Source organism: Equus asinus, chromosome 20 (assembly GCF_041296235.1).
Source record: "Equus asinus isolate D_3611 breed Donkey chromosome 20, EquAss-T2T_v2, whole genome shotgun sequence".
Lineage (NCBI taxonomy): Eukaryota > Metazoa > Chordata > Mammalia > Perissodactyla > Equidae > Equus > Equus asinus.
This window is the reverse complement of record NC_091809.1, coordinates 21,596,751-21,617,184: the sequence shown is the minus strand read 5'-3', so window position 1 is coordinate 21,617,184 and position 20,434 is coordinate 21,596,751. Positions and strand designations below refer to the sequence as shown.

The window sequence follows — 20,434 nt, the reverse complement described above, 5'->3', positions numbered from 1 at the left end:
GTGGGGGTTTTCCTTTTAAAAGTATTCACCACCGTATAAATTTGTTTTGTCCTTTTTGTGTGTTGTATTTATTTTTAAAAGTTAAAAAAAATGAATTTCCACCAAATGCAATTTGGAAATGTACTAGAAATATTCCGACGTGGCACTGAGATGACAGGTTTTCTTGTGTATTTGTTCCACCATCGTAGTGTCCAACTGAAATAAAAGTTCTGTGAAGGCACGGCTCAGTATTCATTAAATGAATAAATGAAAGGAAAAGCATTATTAAGGGAAATGACGGTAACCACATAAAAGTAAAAGTAAAAAATAATAAATATAGAAAAGATCTAAACATGTATGTACCTATAGAAAGTCTAAAAGTCCTTTACAATTAATCGTATAAAAACGGAAAGATTTAAATAAAATCAACAGTCCCAAGATTAACACACAAGTTTAAGACAAGTTCAAAGATAATACTGAAAGACTTCTGAAAACGGCCAAGAAAGGTTCGCAGTGAAGACTGGTGAAGAGGGATGTGCCCGTTGTCCACCGCAGCGAGGAAGGCCACGTCCTTGCACACGGCTGCGACAGCCCGGAGAGAAGCATCTTCCAGCCTCCGGCGGCCGGGCAGTCCGGAGCCGGCGCGAGGCCCCGCCCACGGGCCCCGCCCCGTCCTGGCCCCGCCCCCGTCCTCCCGCCCGGTGCCGCCCCCGAGGTCCCTGGCGGAGCCTGCGGGCGGGGGCCCCAGCGCGTCCCCGCAGGAGGACACGAGGACTTCGCCCGAGACTAGAGGACGCGGCCGCGCCCGAGCCGTCGGCGCGTCCACGCCTCGGGCCACGGGGGAGCGCGCGTCCCCAGGCGGCGGCCCCCGCCCCTGTAACGGCGCCCGGCTTTTCTCGGCGTCGGCCTCGGCCACCGCCCAGCGGCTCCAGGTGCGGCCCCGCCACTCGGGAGGCGGGAGACGGGCCGTGGGAGGAGGGCGGGTGCCAGCGGGGGCGAGGGGACGGGCCGTGGGGGGCGCATCTCGGCGGGAGCTGGAGATGGGGCCGTGGGGGCGCATCCCGGCGGGAGATGGGGCGGTGGGGCGGTGGGGGCTGGTCCCGGCGGGGGCGAAGGGATGGGCCGTTGGGGGCGCAACCCGGCGGGGGCGTGGGAGGGCAGGGAGACGCGGCGGTGGGGGCGGGTCCCGGCGGGAGCGGGAGATGGGGCGGTGGGGGCGCGGGAGATGGGGCGGTGGGGGGCGGGAAACGGGCCGTTGGGGGCACAACCCGGCGGGGGCGTGGGGGAGGCGGGTCCCCGCGGGGGCGGGAGATGGGGGGCGGGTCCCGGCGGGGGCTTGAGGTGGGGCGGGTCCCGGCGGGGTCGGGAGACGGGCGTTGGGGGCGGTGTCAGCGCGGGGCTGGAGGCGCGCTGGCGTTGCGCGGCGCTCGGTCCTCCCGTCCTCGTGAGCTGGGGATGTGGTCGGCGTTTGGGGTGAGACGCGCCGGCGAAGTTTCTATCAAGGGGGTCCCTTTCTGTTATGCAACAGAACTTCACCCGTGACTTTGGCTTCTGTGAACATCCTTGAGGTGAGGATATCATAAAACTTTTAAAAAGTTTTTATTTTTGATAAATTCATTTGGGAAAATTCTTAAGATTCCAGGGTAACGGTAAATAAGTGTAATAAAGAAAATAAAAGGAAATAGACTAAGTGCGAGTGTAAGTAACAAGCCTTACAATTGAAGTGAGGTTGTTCGCCTCTGTACTTCCCAGGTCAGCTCCCCTCTCCAGAGGCTGTGATCGCCGCAGGGATCGCCTAATGATATCATTCAAACGGCGTTTGGAGGCGTATACTTGTAGCTAAAGCATAAATTGTGAGTGAAATACATGAAACTGTATGTATTAAAAACATACGGATCTCCAGGAGGTAAAGGAGGAAGCAGCGCCTTCCTGATGTTAGTAGCAGAAAGTCGAATTTACTAACGTTCAAAGAGCTGTGTTTTGATCGTGTGGGGTTTTTTTTCAGTGAGGTTAAAAACTCAGGAATGAGAAATTGGAGGAAAAGTAATTCTGGAGGAAATTCAGCAACGCTGCCTCCTTGTTTCAAAAATAATATTTCGCACACCTTGCGTTTTTCATAAGAATTTTTCTTAAAAGTTTCAGGAATAATACTGGTGGTTTATATTGTGGACAGTGTCAACTAACAAAAATAGAAGCCGGTTTAAGGGCTGGCTGGTGGCGCAGCGGTTAAGTTTGCATGTCCTGCTTGGGCAGCCCGGGTTTGCCGATTTGGATCCTGGTGTGGACCTACCCATGGCTCATCAAACCATGCTGTGGCAGGCGTCCCACCTAGGAAGTGGAGGAGCATGGGCACAGATGTTAGCTCAGGGCCAGTCTTCCTCAGCAAAAAGAGGAGGATTGGTGGTAGATGTTAGCTCAGGGCCAATCTTCCTCAAGAAATAAATAAATAAATGAAAAATTTAAAAAGAAGCAGCCAGTTTAAGAGGCAATGAGTTTCTCTGGGATCAAAGAATTGCGATTTGGGGAGCATAGATTGAGGCAGAAACCGAAATAGTGTCGTGATTACAGGAGAGGGGCTCAGGGTTGTTTATGGGAAAAGGAAAGATGAGGTGAATTGTCTTGAAGAGTTCATTGGTGCTAGATGAGGTAAGACTGGGTTTGTAGTTCATACATTGGCTTGAGATTGGATCCTCAGGCCAGAGGCTAGACTTGTACCTCATTGATTGGTTAGTGATCTGGTCATTAACAAAGTCCAGTTCCATCAGTCCTTACAGACTACTCGATTGAGAATGGATTTGGTTCCTGGATCGAGAATGGACTTCAGGAAGCATAGAGAAGGCATGGCATCAGGAGAATAAGTCTAGGAACAGCGTAACTTAGGCTAGATTTAGGATGTGGAATGGGAAAGAAGTAAAAGGATTTGAAAGAGGCATAGGAAGTGGCGAGGAGAGGATTGGGTTGCTCCCTCGCTTACTCAGTCCTTTATTTACTAAAAGATAAGGAGCACTTACTGTGTGCCTGTGCTAGGGTTGTGTATGCAGTCCAAGTGATAAATACATAAATAAAATATACAGTACTGTTCTCATAGTTACGAAAATGACAAAGTCTCCTCAGTTCAAGGGAGATGAGAAAAATGAGTGGGGTTATTAGAGGGACTGGCTATAAGCGGGTGGGGAGAGTTCTGAGGGAGTGACATTTGAATCTGTGACCGTGAGGGGGAAGCTGAGGGAACAGAGTAGGTGGGGATGTGCTCAGGGGTCCTGACCTTCAGTGTCCTCGGCAGAATTCTTTGATGAGATCTGTGAGGAGTAGGCTGTGTCAAGGGCGGGTTTCCATCCCAAGCCGCCGGTTATTGAGATGGGGCCAAATGGTGTTGGAGGAATGAAGCATTCACAGGAAAAGGAATTGATATTCATGAATTGATGTAGACAAAGTCAAAATGGGCAAGGAGGGGGGCGATGAAGGTTTATGACTGTTGTAATTGCATTGTATAGAAAACTAGTGGAGGAATTAAAGAGATTTGATGGCCAAGCTGTGAAAAGTAAGTTCCCCATGAAAATTCCTCCGCGGAAATTTATCAGTGTTGTCTCCAGTGTATGTCTGTAAACAAAGGATCCGAAGCTCTATGCGTCATCTTGCAGCCGCCCCAGGGTCTCTCCTGAGCACCCAGCCGGTGCCTCCACCCCAACCCAGTGCATCAGAGGAGGTCCTGTCCAAATGGACCGGTGCTGGGAGATTCTCCTGGGACTGCCAGAGTCCCTGCTCTCTTGTCTCTGGGCTCCAGCCTTCCTCCACCTCTCCCCAGGGGCTGGGCTGTACCTAGTGATGCAAATTGGGTTTCCCACAGAGAGAAAAGAGAAAATCTGGGGATAGAGAAGGTCAGGCAGCTCAGAGACAGTTGTGTAACCTGGGAGGGCCCAGGACACCTGGGCATGGAGGGGAGGGGAATGGAGGGGGAGGGGAAGGTGCCACCTCCATTTCTTGCTGGGAAAGCCTAGGACAAGTTCTGCCTGAAAGGCAGATAGTTTTGGGTGGTCTCCTAGGGTGGGGAAGATGCGAGAGGGCCTGGGAGCCAGAAACCAGACCCTCGCCTCCCTGCTTAGTACTAGCTCCTTCCGCTGAATCCTTCTTCCCTTGGGGAATCAAGAACCAGGAATTAGGGATGGTTTAAGGCCTGAGGGTCTGGAAGGGCCCCCCTCTCTCACCCCTAGTCCCTCAGGCAACGTCCATGTTAATTACTGCTGTTAGGCTGTTGGGTTGCTCAGCCTGGCTGCCTCCACCTCTGCTTCTACATTAACCGGCCTCTGGCTGTGAGGAGGGCGTGGCCTTGAGTAGCTGGCCCACGGGTGACTGCATATGAGGTGGCCGAAGCCAGGGAGCCAGGATGTCCAGAGATCAAGGAGGGGATGCCGTTGCAGTCAGGCTGCTTGGGCTCGGCTGCCTGGTTGGGTCCCATTTTGCCCACTGAGGAGGAAAACGGGAGTTTAAAGGGAAAAGAGCCAGCTATGCTCTCTCCGCACAGAGTTGTTACCGAACCAGGTTCGGTTTTGCCCGTTGCCTGGAAAGCCAAACACTGAGATGACATTGCAGCAGAGAGCGGGTTTAATCATAAGGCAGCCACATGAGGAAGCGAGAGCATGAGCCTCAAATCCGCTTCCCCGAAAATAGGGACTCAGGGATGGGGGCAAGGTGGTCTGAAATGTGGGGAGAGGTGATGGGAGGGGAGGAGAGGTGAGGGAATTGATCTGCGCATGCGTAGTCAGACTCGGTGCCTCTTCGTAGGATGCATGCTCCCATAATGGCGGTGTGAGCATGAGCTGAGGGTGGAGTTTTTGGCCTCTTGACATCAAAAGGTCACTTATCAGACATCTGTGCGGGCCCAGTTGATGAGTTGGTGGCCCAGTTGATGAGTTGGTGGTCTCAACTGGCCTCGAGTGGACAAGTGCTTCTAATTCCTGAAAAACAGCTCACACACCCGTTACCATGGTGACCCAGGCTCCAGGGAGATGTTATCTATGGGAGCCTAGTGGAGTCAGATAGCCTATTGCCTAAGCAGCCCAGTTAACAATGGGTGGGTTAAACAGCTAAAAGCTATAACCAGTAATTGCCAAAAAAGAAAAAAACCCTTTAGTTCCTAGCTGCCTAATCTCAATGGGAACTACTGGTTTCACTGTGTTCATGCCAGAAGCTTCGGATGGTGCAGGTTTGACTTCCGCCCCTCCTGAGCCGATCCTAATGAGGATCCTGGGCCAGCGGCTGGGCCTCCTGCCCCTCGCAGCAGTTCATGGGAACCCTGAAGCCTGAGCCCATCTCTTAGCTGGGGAGGCTGGTCAGAGTCCCAGGGGAGAGAATCTGAGTGTGGTATCAGCGACCTGGGTTGGGGAGGCCACTCTGTTTTCCCTGCCCCGCCCTGCTACCTATGATGGGGACCCCGAGTCTTCACACTGTGGGGAACGTGGACCCCAGATCCAGCCGTTTGCTCTTCTCGCCAAGCATGGCACCGACCTGCTCTGAAATCCCTCCCACCCCCCTCCCCCAGTCCCACGACCCCCACATTCTCCTCCTGCCATCACAATGTCACAAGTCTGATATTGGGAGCAGCCGCTCCTCCCGATGCCACGTTTGAACGTGGAGTTGCATCATCATCATCGTTATTGTTGCACGGAGCAACTAGTGGTTTAAAACATATTTATAGCTGTGCCTCTGTGTGTTACATGTGTATAATAGATCCAGGTAGAGTTTGTGTGTTTGTGTCTGTGTGTTGAGTGTTCATCGTATAGAAATTGAACGGAGAGTATTAATTACCACCCGTACCACACAAGTTCCCCTTCACTGTCCCCATGGGGTGAGGGTCTAATGAATTGGGAGCATGGGGCCCATCCCCTCCCTGTGAGTGGAGATGGCTGGGCTGGGCTGGGGGACTCCAGAGGTAGCTGCTTGTCCCTGTGGCTAGGACACCCCCACAGACCTGCTGACTCTGTCTGGTTCCACTGGGGGCACGTGGGCTTCCTTTGCTGGCACCACTTTATTCACTGGAACAACAAACCTATGTCACTTGCTTACTCTGAACTTGGCACAGGGCCTGCTTCAGGGACAAGAAAGACATGACACCATGGGAATGGCACTGAAATATTTATATGTGTGTCACGTAGAACATTAAAGTTGGCTTTTCTGTATATTTTGTATCCTGTAAAAAATTTTTAAATTAAAATTGCTATTTGAGGGGCTGGCCCTTTGGCCAAGTGGTTGAGTTCACATGCTCTGCTTCAGTGGCCCAGGATTTCACCAGTTCCAATCCTGGGCACAGACACGGCACCGCTCATCAGGCCATGCTGAGGCGGTGTCCCACACACAAAAAATGGAGGAAGATTGGCACAGATGGCTCAGTGGCATTCTTCCTCAAGCAGAAACAGGAAGACTGGCAACAGCTGTTAGCTCAGGGCCAATCTTCACCAAAAAAAAAAAAGAAAGGGGCATGGGGGGGAGGGACAGGTTGTTCTAAGCAAAAATCCATTGGGGAAAGATAACAGTTCAGAGCTACAAGGGCTTTTCATTGCCTGGGCTGTGGCCTTTCTCATTGGCTGGGCAGTTGCTGGGTGGGGAGAGAAATCTTCCATCAGTAGCGACGTAGTTTTACTCCTGTCTCAGATGCAAGCTTCCCTCTCTTCCCGTTGGGTGTAATTGATGACGTGTGATAGGATGTGAGAACTTCCCTTACAGGCCTTCCCAACTCCACCTTAGTTAAGTTTTCCTTTTTAACTTCCACAATCATGATTTTTCTCCTTCAGTTTATTAATGTTGTAAATTCCATTAATTGGAATTACTAGTTGGTTTTTCAAAAAGCACTAAACCTGACTTGGATCCGTGCATGGTTGTGATAGATTATCTTTTTTCTTCATTAGTACATTCCCTGTGCTCATACCTTCTTTCTGCTGTTTGCATTTATGTTGATGAATGAACGGGCTCCCTTTTATTATCTAGTGCCTCCTTGACTTACGTTGCTTTTCTATGTCAGCTGTGGGCTCCTGGGAACCCATGGGTGGGAATCTTCTGTGGCCTGGTGGGAGCTGAGTTTTTGCAGAGGTGATGTGCGTGTGCTCATGTCAGCTCCCTGCATGAGGTGGTGTGAATTTGGACCATGGGAGGGTGGACTTGTGTTTGCAAATTCTCGGGAGGGAATTTTGCCCCACAACCCAGCACTGAGACCAGAAGGACCTTGGTCTGCCTCCTGGAATCCTTCAGCAAGCATTCCTGCCAGGGGAGAGTGGAGGTGTGGGAAAGGCTACCTGGAGCCAGACGTTGGAGGGTCCCCCCTGTTGAGTTTGGAATTTGGACTTTGTGCGTTTCCAGTAGGAGGCATTCTAGAAGTTCCTAAGCAGGGAAGAGGCATAATCAGATCTGAACGCTTTTTTCCTCCTTGAGAGAATTCTGTTAACCTCATAGAGCCTTATTAACCAGAAGGCATAGAGACACAAGGGGTCAAAGGAACCAGCCTGGAAAACATTGGAATCTTCTCAGTGGGGGGTGGTGAGAGCCACATCTTCGGCATATTATATGCAACTTATAATAACATTGCCTTCGTAATGCACAACAATTTTTGCTTCAGGCTATTCCTAAAGATAATGTATATGGATGCATTCATAAGACCGTAGATGTTTGATTTAAAGAAGCTCTTTCTTGGGGCTGGCCCCGTGGCCGAGTGGTTAAGTCTGTGCGCTCCGCTGCAGGCGGCCCAGTGTTTCGTTGGTTCGAATCCTGGGCACGGACATGGCACTGCTCATCAAACCACGCTGAGGCAGCGTCCCACATGCTACAACTAGAAGGACCCACAACGAAGAATATACAACTATGTACTGGGGGGCTTTGGGGAGAAAAAGGAAAAAATAAAATCTTTAAAAAAAAAAAAATAAATAAAGAAGCTCTTTCTCGGGCCAGCCCTGTAGCTGAGTGATTAAGTTCATGTTCTCTGCTTTGGCGGCCCAGGGTTCACGGGTTCAGATCCTGGGCGCGGACCTACACATCGCTCATCAAGCCATGCTGTGGTGGCATCCTACATACAAGGCAGAGGAAGATGGGCACAGATGTTGGCTGAGCGACAGTCTTCCTCACCAAAACGAAAACAATGATAGTAATTAAAAAAGCTCTTGCTTTGGTTGGAAAGAAAGACGGGAAGTAGATGAAATGTGAGTCAGCGGTTAGTAACGAGTGGATGTAGAGGATGTCGTTGCCAGGGCTCCTGGTGGTGGGCGCTTGGTGTGTGTGGGTGGGTGAGATGGCAGAAGTCACTTTGAGCAGTGAGATTAGCTGTGTGCAGGGGTGAGGCTTCGGCCACAGACATTATTTTTGTTTGTACTTGACTGTGTAATTTTTCTCAGTGACACAAGGAATACATGGATGTGTTGTTTTTGATGTTTAACATTCAGAAAACCATAGGGTTAAAAGGTCAACATTTCCCTTTACATTCCCCCTGCCAAGTGCACATAAAACAGTGTCACCCTCTTCTCCAGAGACCCCCACCCAGTATTACGAATAGCACTGTGGCCTTGCAGACTTTTTTTGTTGTAGTAAAATATACTTTATGTAAAATTTACCTTTTAACCTTTTTTGAGGGTACCTTTCTGCTGGTATTAAGCACATTCACAGTGTTGTGCAACCATCCCCACCATCCGTCTCCAGAACTTTCTCATCTTCCCAAACGGAAACTCTGTCCCCATGAAACACTAACTCTCCATCCACCACCCCCAGCCCCTGCCCCCACCATTCTACTTTCTGTCTCTGTGGATGTGACTCCTCTAGGAACCTCCTATGAGTGGAATCAGGCAGCATTTATCCTTTTGTGTCTAGGTTATTTCACCGAGCATAATGTTTTCAAAGTTTCTCCTTGTCGTAGCATGTGTCAGAATTTCCTTCCTTTTTAAGGCTGAGTAATACTCCATTGTAACTATATGCATTGTGTTTATCCGTTCATCTGTTGATGGACATTTGGGCTGTTTCTACCTTTTGTCTGGTGTGAATAATGCTGCTGTGAATATTAGTGTACAAATATCTGTTCGAACCTTTGCTTTCAATTGCTGGATCATACGGTACTTCTATGTTAAGCTTTTTGACGAACTGCCATATTGTTTTTTTTTTTTAAAAGATTTTATTTTTTCCTTTTTCTCCCCAAAGCCCCCCGGTACATAGTTGTATATTCTTCGTTGTGGGTCCTTCCAGTTGCGCCATGTGGGATGCCACCTCAGCATTGTTTGATGAGCAGTGCCATGTCCACGCCCAGGATTCGAAACAATGAAACACTGGGCCACCTGCAGCGGAGCGTGCGAACCCAACCACTCGGCCACGGGGCCAGCCCCTGCCATATTGTTTTTTACAGTGGCTGCACCATTTCACATTCCCACCAGCAATGCATGAGGGTTCCAGTTTCTCCATATCCTCGCCAGCACTTGTTATTTCTTCTTTTTTCTTTGGGTAATAGTCATCCTAATGGGTATGAAGTAGCATCTCATTATGGTTCTGATTTGCATTTTCTTAATGATTAGTGATGTTGAGCATCTTTTCTGTGTTTATTGGCCATTGGTGTGTCTTCTTTGGAGAAATGTCTGTTCAAGTTCTTTGCCTCCCCATCAATTTTTCCCCCCTTTCTCCCCAAAGCCCCAGTACATAGTTGTATGTCCTAGTCGCAGGTCATTCTAGTTCTGTGTGGTACACCACCACAGCACAGCTTGATGAGCAGTGTGTAGGTCCACACCCAGGATCGAAACTGGCGAACCCCGGGCCACTGAAGTAGAGTGTGTGAACTTACCCACTCGGCCATGGGGCCGGCGCGCTCCCAGTCATTTTGAATGCATGTACATACCTCTCTGCACATAGATATTTTATAAATTATGTAAGTATGTTTATACTTTACCTATAGATCTATGTCAGCTTTTTATTTTAAATACCATAATTGTCCCTCGTAGGTAATTCTTTAACTTCTTGGTGCGCTGTAGGGTTAGTTTAGTTGGTTCCAGTTTTTACCCATTGTGAACACTTTATAGTGGACAAACTTAAAAACACACACACACAGACACACACCTGTCTATTTATCTCTGTATCTGCACAGGTGCCAGGGTTTCTCTTAGTTAAAATACTAAGAGTTGCTGGTTGAAGGCACAGGAATATTTAAATTTTTATAGACATAAATTCCAATTTTTTTGCCCCAGCACAGTCCCAGCTGTCACTGGCCTTTGGTCATCCTTTGTCATCTGTGGCTAAGATGGTTTGCCTACCAGGGCTGAGGGACATGTGGCTGCCTGAACCTGGAGCCCAGATGAGACGTCCGTAGAAGCCTTCCCTCGGCCTGCTGGCCTACCACATTTTGAAATTATTCCCCCAACTCCTGTCATTTCCATGAGGCTAAAAAGAGCCCTTGCTATGCCTCTCACGAAAAAACCCTCTGCCCTATCATACCCCTTTTAACTTGATGGGAAAATATGCTATATGTAAAATATGCTATATATATATGTGAAGGATATTGATTATGATACATACATATTAATTATCACATATTATAGTATATGTATATATGTATTTTTTTGTCCCTGCACAACCTCACCGTGAAGGAATTTGCCCCTCCTTAATCTTCCCCTCTCAAGGGAGGACACCACCAGCTACTGGTTATTAGTGTTGTAAGAAGACTATTGCTGTAGGCAGAGCAGTCCCACCGTAGGGTCAGGCCCTGAAGAGCTTTTCTTTGATAGGAAAGAGTCAGTAAGGCTGGGAAGTGGGACATGGGTGGGTGGGGTGATAGTCATTAGGGAGTCAGCTGATTGGCAGTGAGGGGCTGGTAAAGGGTGTTCTGTGTCCCAACACCGAAGGAGGGGCCAAAGTTCAGGGGCCCTGGAGGAGAGAAGCCACACTGAAGTTTGGTGAAGGCATTTGCTGCAGGCTGTTCAGAGGGGTGAGCAGTTCAGCTACTCATCCATGAGACAAAGACTGGGAGTTTGGATAGTCTGTGCCTGGCCTTGTCACGGAGGGGTCATCCTGAGACTTATCTAAGTCATGGGGGAAGGGTGTTTCATTGTGATACTGAATGTCTTAATCTCAAGTTCATGAGCCTGACTGCAGTAAGCCAATCACTGAGACATTGGTGGTTGAAGATGGAGAAAGGTTTATTCAAATTGGCTAAAATGAGAAGGTGGGAGGATAGGTTCTCTCAAATCTGCCTTCAGAAAAGAAGAAAGCAGGGGCTTTATAGAGCTAAGGGGCTTGGCAGGAGGAGTTTTGGAGAAACAAAGAGGCAATTGTGTTTCTTTCACTCCTGATAAGCCCCTGGGCAACCTGACTTCTGGAGTCACGGCAGAGGGGAGGGGGCTGGTTATCTGGTGATCACAAAGTCCCTGAAGGCATTCTTTTGTAAAACAAGCTCATAAATCCTTGAGTCACCCCTCAGGTCAAACAAGAAAACAGCGAGTTGACAAGAACTTCTTTTCGTCTATGTCTGTGTTGGGAACAATGTCAAAGCTCTTGTTGAATATTTACAGTAACCCTCAGGTACCCGGCTTCAATGGCAGACAGCCGTTTCCTGGAGCACAAAAGGGTTGGGGGGATTTCTTACCATCTTGGTTTTCTAGGAGCACAGGGCTCCTTTGCCGGCTGTGAAGTTCAACATTGTCAGTATAAAAACCAGATCCCTCCTTGATTTCTCTAACTTCTCTCACTGGCTGCGTGTCTTTCCCTCTCCCCTCTTCCATCCCAGTCTAAGTCCCTAGCAAATCCTTTGACGTTTCCTCCAAACTGTGTGCCATATTGACAGGAGATTTTCACGTATCGAGGTATATGATTTAGCTACTTGGATTCTGAACTGATTCAGCTTGAACTAAAGAAGGCTCACTTATGGCCTGTCAAACATACATTAAACATCTGCTTTAACCATTAAAGTAAAGAGTGCATTCTTGGGGCCAGCCTGGTGACATTGTGGTTAAGTTCACGCTCTCTGCTTTGGTGGCCCAGGATTTGCAGGTTTCGATCCTGGTGGTGGACCTAGCACCACTTGTCAAGCCATGCTGTGCTGGCATCCCACGTAAAAAGATGGGCACAGATATTAGCTCAGTGACAATCTTCCTCACACACACATACAAGAATGTATTCTTTTAAGGTAAGAGCCCGTACTTCCCCATCTATGCCCCATTTTTTTTCCCTTCTTCTCCCCAAAGTCCCCTGGTACACAGTGAGTGTACCAGAGAGCTGTACCAGTGAGCTGTGAGTGCCTCTGGTTGTGCCTATGCCCCATCTTAATGCCCTCAGTAATGCCCGTATTAATCCCTTTCCTGGCATCATGGTCATGTTGACCTGCTAATTTACACCTGAATCCCTCTCTGAAACTTTGATGAATGTGTATCCTAGGCGTGTTTAATGTATGTTCTTTGTTCTAAAAACACGTAATACTGTACTGAAAATCATGCTTCTCTGGAAAACTTTCTTCCTTTGTGGAAACTGCCTTCTTGGGTTGTAACCCTCACCCTGGCTCCAGTAAAACTCGCCTCTCTCTTATCCATAGAATGGTTATTGGTTATTTTGCATTGACAATGTTAACCATTTGCAATTGTCTCTGCTGCTCCTCCCATCTCCCAAGGCTTCCCCATCCCCATTCTCACCTGGACCCTGGAGCCACCCCTCACCTGCCCCCCTGCTTCTCTTCTTACCCTCCCCAGTTCTGGCCTGTGAACAGCTGCCAGTGTGATCTTAAAAAATATAAACAGGAACAGAAAGCTTTTCTTACAAAGCGATCCCACTAAGCTGCCAGTCACAAGGTGTGAATCCAGATAGGATCCAGGCTGGCTGCCCTGGTCTTGACCCAGTTCCTGGTCCCTCTGCCACCCTCTCTCAGCACTTTCCTACCCAGACGCCCCAGTTGCCAAGCTCCAGCCGCACCCACAAGGGTTTCTTGGAGCTAGATCATAGCCTGGCCATTTTCATTTCCCCAAGACTCTCTTCTTCCAGGGCTCCCGAAGGCCAAGACTAGGTGGGAGTGGAGCCCAGGAGCCCCCGGGTCTGCGCATGTCAGTGTTGGTGCCTTTTAGAGTTTGATGTGTTTGGGGGCTAGTACTGCGGTATTCCTTGTACTTGTTTTATACTCTTGGTCATTGACTTGCTGGACCTCTCTGAACGTGAGTGCCCTCAGCAGTCACAGGAGTTTCTAGGCTTCCTCGTGGGCAGCAAGCCCCAGGCCTCTCATGGGAGAGACAGGACTGACGTGGCCTTTTAGGAGACCTGTGTGCAGGCAGACGTGTGCTTTGCTTATGTGCGGGCTAGCTGTGTGAGTGTGCAGGCTAGAATCTAGGGCATGACCTGTCTCATGACCCCTCTCGTGTCCTCTAGCTGTGCCTGCCCATGACTCTGTCTGCTGGAGGGGAATGTGAAGGAGGAAGCAATGGCTCCAGGGTTGCTGACCTGGTCACAGGTAATCAGAAATCCTCCTCTTTCCAACATGGCGTCTCCCTTCCCTGTGGGTGGGTCTGTCTCCTTCCAGTGGCCTGGAGCCTCAGACCCATCCGGGACTTCTCCCCACAGTTCCTCAGGACTCTTAGTCTCTAATGGTGGCCAAGGGACTTCCCAGAGAATGCTCTCATTGCCTCAGTATTTATGAATTTTTTTCAGTGCCTTGTCCTTATTAGCTCAGTACTTACTTCAGGGCTGTGACAGAAAACCAAGAAAGGCAATGAGATGACTTTGTCTCAGGAATTCCTGGGGACATCCCTCGTTCATTTACTAAGTATTCCTCTCAGGCTGCCATGAGCTCAGGGCGGTGTGGTGCCTGACTGAGGGCACCCAGGCTGTATGTGTTCATAGACTGGTTGTGGAGAGAAAAGTTCAATCGTGTTGAAGAGTTAATGAATCGACGAGGCTGGTCGAGATTGCTGAGGGCATGCAAGTGGAGAGAGCTGAGGGCAGGGTCCCTCACTTGAACTTACTGCTCCTTGATCCTCTGATGCCTTCGGCCTCATCCCCCACCCTCCTGGGACACTGATGGAGATGGGTCTTGGCTAAGCCCTCGTGTGTATGCTGCTTTAGAACTTGGTGACCTTTGAGGAAGTGGCGGTGGACTTCTCCCAGGAGGAGTGGGCACTGCTGGCCCCTGCTCAGAAAATCCCGTACAGAGACTTGATGCTGGAGAACTTTGGGAAGCTGGTCTCAGTCAGTGAGGCCGACCTCACCTCTTCATCATAGGATTCTGCTGCAGATACTTCTTAGCACTTGTTCAATTCTGGGAGCTGTTGTTGGTCTTGGGAAGAGCGATGAAAGAGATGTGGTCCACCCTTAAGAAGCAAAAATGCAGAGTGGGAGTGGGCACACTTTTCCTTAAAGGGCCAGAGAGGAAGTATTTTCAGCTTAGTGGGCCACAGAGTCTGTGTTACAACTACTCAGTGCTTCCAACGTAGTGCCAAAGCAGCCACGGATGGTACAGAAATGAACAGGCAGGGCTGTGAGCCAATAAAACTTTATTTACAAAAGCAAGTGGCTAACCCCTGGGCTGTAGTCACCAGCCCCTAGTCTAGAGTCTTCCCCTTGAGAATGAAGATTCATCCATTATGGTGACTTTATTTTCTTCATGAGTATAAGCTTTGGTGTCCTGAAGTGTGTCTCTGAGCTTGGCTCTGAGGACCCCCGGTCCCTGCAGGGCCTGATGTGAGGGAGTTTGAGTTTTGGGTCCTGGGTACCAGTGTGTCACTGTTAGTGTGGTCACACGTGCCCATCCTCTGAAAGTGTTAGCCACATCTAGACAGGAAGTTTCCTTTCTGTCCCTGCACATCCTGCCACCTTGTGTGTCTCTCTGTGTTCAGAGTATCACCTCCGTCAGCCCAACCTGCTCACCCAGGTGGAGCAGGAGGTGCTGAGGACCATGGAGAGGAGAATTCTGCAAGACACTTGTGCAGGTGAGCCCTGGGCAAGAAGATCCCCTTCAGGGAATTTCTAAAATACCATTTTGTCTGAGAAATCATCTCAGGCCACTTGCGGTGAGTTTACTATCAAAGCTTCAGCTTTCGGGCCAGCCCAGTGGTGCAGTGGTTAAGTGTGCATGTTCTGCTTCTCGGCAGCCCAGGGTTCGCTGGTTCGGATCCTGGGTGTGGACATGGCACCGCTTGGCAAGCCATGCTGTGGCAGGCGTCCCACATATAAAGTAGAGGAAGATGGGCACGGATGTTAGCTCAGGGCCAGTCTTCCTCAGCAAAAAGAGGAGGATCGGCAGTAGTTAACTCGGGGTTAATCTTCCTCAAAACAAAACAAAAAAAGCTTCAGCTTCCCTTCCTTTCCTTCTCTCTTTTCTTTCCTGCTTTCTTTTGCTCCCAGAGAAAGCTCTGTCCTGCTTCCTCTTTCCAGAACATTTCCTCTTTTGTAAATAAAGTTTTATTGGAATGTGGCCCTGCTATTCATCTGTCCACTTTCCCATTGTTCCCAAACTGTGCTTTCCTGATAGTTCCCTCTTTCAGATTATTAGCAGCCATCTCATTTTTTTCATGGTTTATTGTATATTGTACTCTATAAAATTCTACCACTAAATACTCAAGTACATGCTGGCCTTATGACCAGATTTTTGAAATGTGAAGATAAGAATGTGCTATATTATACATTGTAGAATACATTAAACAATTATAGAATCTAAGGGTGGTAAAACTGTACATTTACATTTAGTGGCACAAGTAAATGCTGTAGGGACAGTAAGACATGTAAAACTTGGGGTTATAGTTGGAGGAAAAATCTATTCAGGACTGAACTGAGGTCCTTGGTTGCTCATCAGTCTCCCCTAGATTGGACAAAATCCTGGTGAGTCAGGAGAAACAGGAGCACCAGGATAGATTAAGAGATGGGCTCATCGTCAGTTCAGATGGTGGGGGCTAGCTGAAGGCTTGAAGTCCAGTTGGATGTTGCCACTGAAGTCCGGGATCTATAGATTTAAAAAATTGGGAACAGTGGAGGCAGAATGTTAGTGTACTTCTCAAAAATCCTACTTTTCCAAACAAGCTCCTAGGATGCTTTCCTTAAAGGGGAGCCATCTCATTTTTGATGAAATCATTTCTTAGCAAGTCATCTGTCATTTCCACCCCGTTCCCATCATTGTCCAATTCTTCACATTGCTGAAATCCTTGAAGTCTGTCTTTAACTGCTGGCGCATTCTTCCCTGTCACATTGACTTCTTATGTTTTGGCTTAGTATATGAAAAAAATTGACATGGGCCTGGATTTTAAAAAAATCATCTTTGTTTCATCATTTATTTCTCTAAGAGCTTAAATATTTGTTTTCTCTCCCTCCAGTCATTTCAGACCGGAATTCTTGTCTTGAAACCAAAGAGACTACTGCAAAGCAGAATAAAGTTCGGGAATAACCATCTACTGGTAGGAAAAGGGTAAGGCTCATGAGGGCTTATTGCTGGTTCTCTGCAGTAGAAGTCTGGGATTTCCCTGAGAAAGAAAAAAGCCCCACAACCACTAGGGGGCACACTTGAGGCAGTGGCCGTCACCCAAAAGTTGTGTCTCAGGAGATAGTATCTTAGTATCATGAATTTGGGGAACATCCTAAACCAATTTCAAAATTTATTCACAGAGTTCTCACAAATAAGCATATTCATAAATATGACTCACATAGTGATTATTGACACACAATTCAGTTTTTGTTTAAAAAATTATCAGGAAAAAAATCCATACATAAGAAGCCTCATGAATGTCGTGGCTATGATGGAAGCTTGGAGTGGAGCATTTTCCTCACTCAGCTGGGAAGAGCTCAGACAGGGCAGAGACAGTACCCAGGCCAGAAAATGGTAGCAACTTCTAATGTAGGAATTTGCTTTTGCTTTTTTTTTTTTGCAGTGCAGACCTTCTGTGAGGGAGTATCCCCAGAGTGCAATGAAAGTGAGAAAGCCTTTAGTTACCACTTATCCTTTAATCAACAGGCACCAGCTCAACCCAGAGAGAAACCCCATGAATATAATCTGTGTGGAAAAGCCATGAAAAGGAATTCTAATATTATTTTGCTGAAGAGAAATTACACAGGAGAGAAATGCAATGAATGTAAAGAACATGGGGAAGTGTTTAGTTATCCTTTATCCCTTAGGATCCACACGTGATCTCATGCTCATGTGAAAACCTAAGAATGTTTTTAGTGTGAGAAACCTGTCGGTCATCATCACTTGTCCCTTAGGATGCACATGGAAACTCACACTGGAGAGAAACCATGAGTGTAACCGATGTGGGAGATTCTTCAGATCCAGCTTGAACCTCACTGTACGCAAGAGGATACAGACTTGGAAGAAACCGTGTGAATGCAATCACTGTGGAACGGCCTTCATCAGGAGCAGGGCCTGCATAAGAGAATGCACACCAAGGAGAGACTTTATCTCTGCGATGACTGTGGCCAAACCTTCATCAGGACCTTCCATCTGATGGTGCACGTGAGAACTCATACTAGGAAGAAGCTCCCCCAATGCAGTGACTGTGTTAAAGCCTCCAACAGGAGCTGTGGCCTGGTTGCCCACAATGGGGCACACACAGGGGAGAAGATGTGCTATGGCAATGACTGCGAGAGATTTTCCAGTAGTCACTCATCCCACAGGAAACATGTGAGAACTCATAGTGAAGAGAAGCCCAGGAATGGAAGTGCATAGGAAAGCCTCATCCATCTCACGTGAGCAACTCGGTGGATATCTTCAGTGTGGGGAAGCCTTCCACTAGCACTTGACTTCTGAACAGGGAACCTCAGAGTGAGAGAGAAGCTTATAAGTGTTATAAAGGTGGGATTGCTTCTATTGGTGTCTTATCCTTACGTTGGAAATGTAACTCATTACTTTTCAGTCTGTGTTCTTGAATATAAGCATTTAAGGCCATAGATATCCCTCTAAATAGCCCTTCAGCTACATTACGTGGGGTTTGATCTGAGGTTTTTAAAATTTTGACTTAGTTCCAAATACTGTCTCATAACTATTAGATATATTTTAACTCACAGCATCACTTTACCTTGAGCCTGTCAAAATACTGAGGTTGTACACTGCATCATGATGGTTCAATCAACAACTGACTGCATATACAATGGTGATCCCATAAGGTTAGTCCCATCTTGGCTAGGTGTGTAGTAGGCTATACCATCTAGGTTCATGTAACTACTGTGATGTTCACACAATGACAGAATCACCTAATGACACATTTCTCAGAACATATCCCTGTCATTAAGCAGCTCAGACCGTACTTCATTTAAATTTCACCTAAATTCTCTTCCCCAAATCATATAATAATCCATATGTCTTCATTTGTTTGGTGGGATGCCCCATGGTTCCTCAGGTGTCTGGTCTCCTTCATTGCAATGAGTGGGTAAACCTGACTTAGTCAGACTATACATTTTGTCCCTAGTGGTCTTTGGCTAATTGTGTTTGGACAATAACATGCAGTCATAAATATTGTCAACTTAAAAAGCATATTCACTTGTTATTTTACCCTCAAAATGAATTCACTTGGGAATAGCCCAAAGAATTGCAATTTCAGAAGTGCATGCCACAGCAAACCATAGGCAAATCTGGAAAGTGAAGGAGGGGAGGAGGGTGGGGCTGTCCTGAACAAAAGTTCATTGGAAGAAAGTAACAGTTCAGGGCAGCAAAGGCTTCTCATTGGCTGGGCTGTTGCATTTCACTGGCTGGGCTGTTGCTGAGTGGGAAGAGAAATCTTTGGAATTAAAGTAGTTGGACTTCAGGGCCAGCCTGGTGGCACAGTGGTTAAGTTCGCACGTTCTGCTTTGGCAGCCCAGGGTTCGCCAGTTCAGATCCCGGGTGCGGACATGGCACCGCTTGGCAAGCCATGCTGTGGTAGGCATCCATGTATAAAGTAGAGGAAGGTGGGCATGGATGTTAGCTCAGGGCTAGTCTTCCTCAGCAAAAAGAGGAGGAATGGCATCAGATGTTAGCTCAGGGCTGATCTTCCTCAAAAAAAAAAATAAATAAAATAAAGTAGTTGTACTTCCTGTCAGGGATGCAAGCATGACTAATGATAGCACAGGAGAGCTCCCCGACAGGCCTTCCTGACTCCAATTTAGTTAAGGTCCTTTTTTTTTTCTTTTTTTTAAATTTCCACCTTATGTTCTACTCTCTTCTCTTTAAAATGTTTATAAAATATTCGTCTAAAGTGTCTTCTAAAATAGTTTTCTATCCATTACTGATTTTTGTATGTAGTGTCAGGTGGGGTCCAATTTAATTTCTCCCTTGGTAGTTAACCAATTTTCTTAGAGCTCGAATCAGGAGGTCAGCTCCCGTAAGTTGGTTCTGTGTGCATGGTTTTATGTTTCTGGGCTTGCCATTCTGTTCTAGGCAGTTTGTTAATCCTGGACTAATATGGCACCATCTTGAATAATTTTGTACTATTTTTAATATCTGAGAGGCAGGTTCCTGCAACTTCTTCTACAAGAGTGGTTTATTACTTCTGGGCCTTTTATTTCTCCATATAAATTTAACAATAAGCTTTCAAAAAGTTCCACAAAAAATCATATTGAGATCATGTCCGGAATTGTATTGAATCAGTACTAGTAAAATCAACGTCTTTATATCATTAAATCTTTCAGGCATGGGGCCGGCCCGGTGGCGCAGCAGTTAAGTTCACATGCTCCACTTCTCAGCAGCCCAGGGTTCGCCGGTTCGGATCCTGGGTGTGGACATGGCACTGCTCATCAAGCCATGCTGTGGCAGGCATCCCACATATAAAGTAGAGGAAGATGGGCACGGATGTTAGCTCAGGGCCAGTCTTCCTCAGCAAAAGGAGGAGGATTGGCAGTAGTTAGCTCAGGGCTAATCTTCCTCAAAAAAAAAAAATCTTTCAGGCCATGAATTATCTATAATTATTTAGCTCTTCTTTAATGTCTTTCAGTACAATTTTATATATTTTTCTATGAAGGTCTGACACATTTGTTGTCAGATATCTTCCATGCACTTCATCTTTAAAATTTTTCTTGCTATACTGTTGTATTTTAAAATTATCTTTTCTAAGTGCTAATATGTTAAAAATGTGATTTTTCTTTGTAAAGATATATTGTTTCTTAATGTTTTTTGGTGCCAGAGATAAATGTTTATTAAAAATTCTACTTAGGTGATATCAGCATCATGGTGGAGTGGGTTGTTCCCTCAGTCTCTCTCCTTTAAGTTACAACCAATGGACGTTCACTTACCAGCAGAGGATCCCCTGCACAGCACAGCAGGACTTCTGAGAGATCCATGCAGCTATACATCTGAAGGTGGGTGGACTGGATTCCTGGGAGGCAGTGGAACTAAGTAAGCACACCCTCCCCTTCCCTGGTGGCAGTGAGCCAGTTTGTGGATACTCACACAGCAGCCATGCCCCAGCTGTAATAGGCAGGGACAGCCTGACCTGTGCAAATGCTTTCAGAGTTGCAGCTTGTCCTGCTGGAGTGCCCAACGTGCCACGGCATCCCCACCCATGGGAATGCTCTA

At 47.5% G+C, this 20,434-nt stretch overlaps 1 long non-coding RNA gene across 1 annotated transcript; it reads left to right on the top strand.

Annotated features, from left to right (window-relative positions):
* The first annotated feature begins 700 nt into the window (after positions 1-700).
* LOC106834430 (uncharacterized) lies at positions 701-20,082 on the top strand. The gene is made up of 4 exons (XR_011496139.1): positions 701-911; positions 13,336-13,417; positions 16,269-16,360; positions 16,821-20,082. It is a non-coding gene; the product is annotated as an uncharacterized lncRNA (long non-coding RNA).
* The last annotated feature ends 352 nt before the right edge of the window (positions 20,083-20,434 follow it).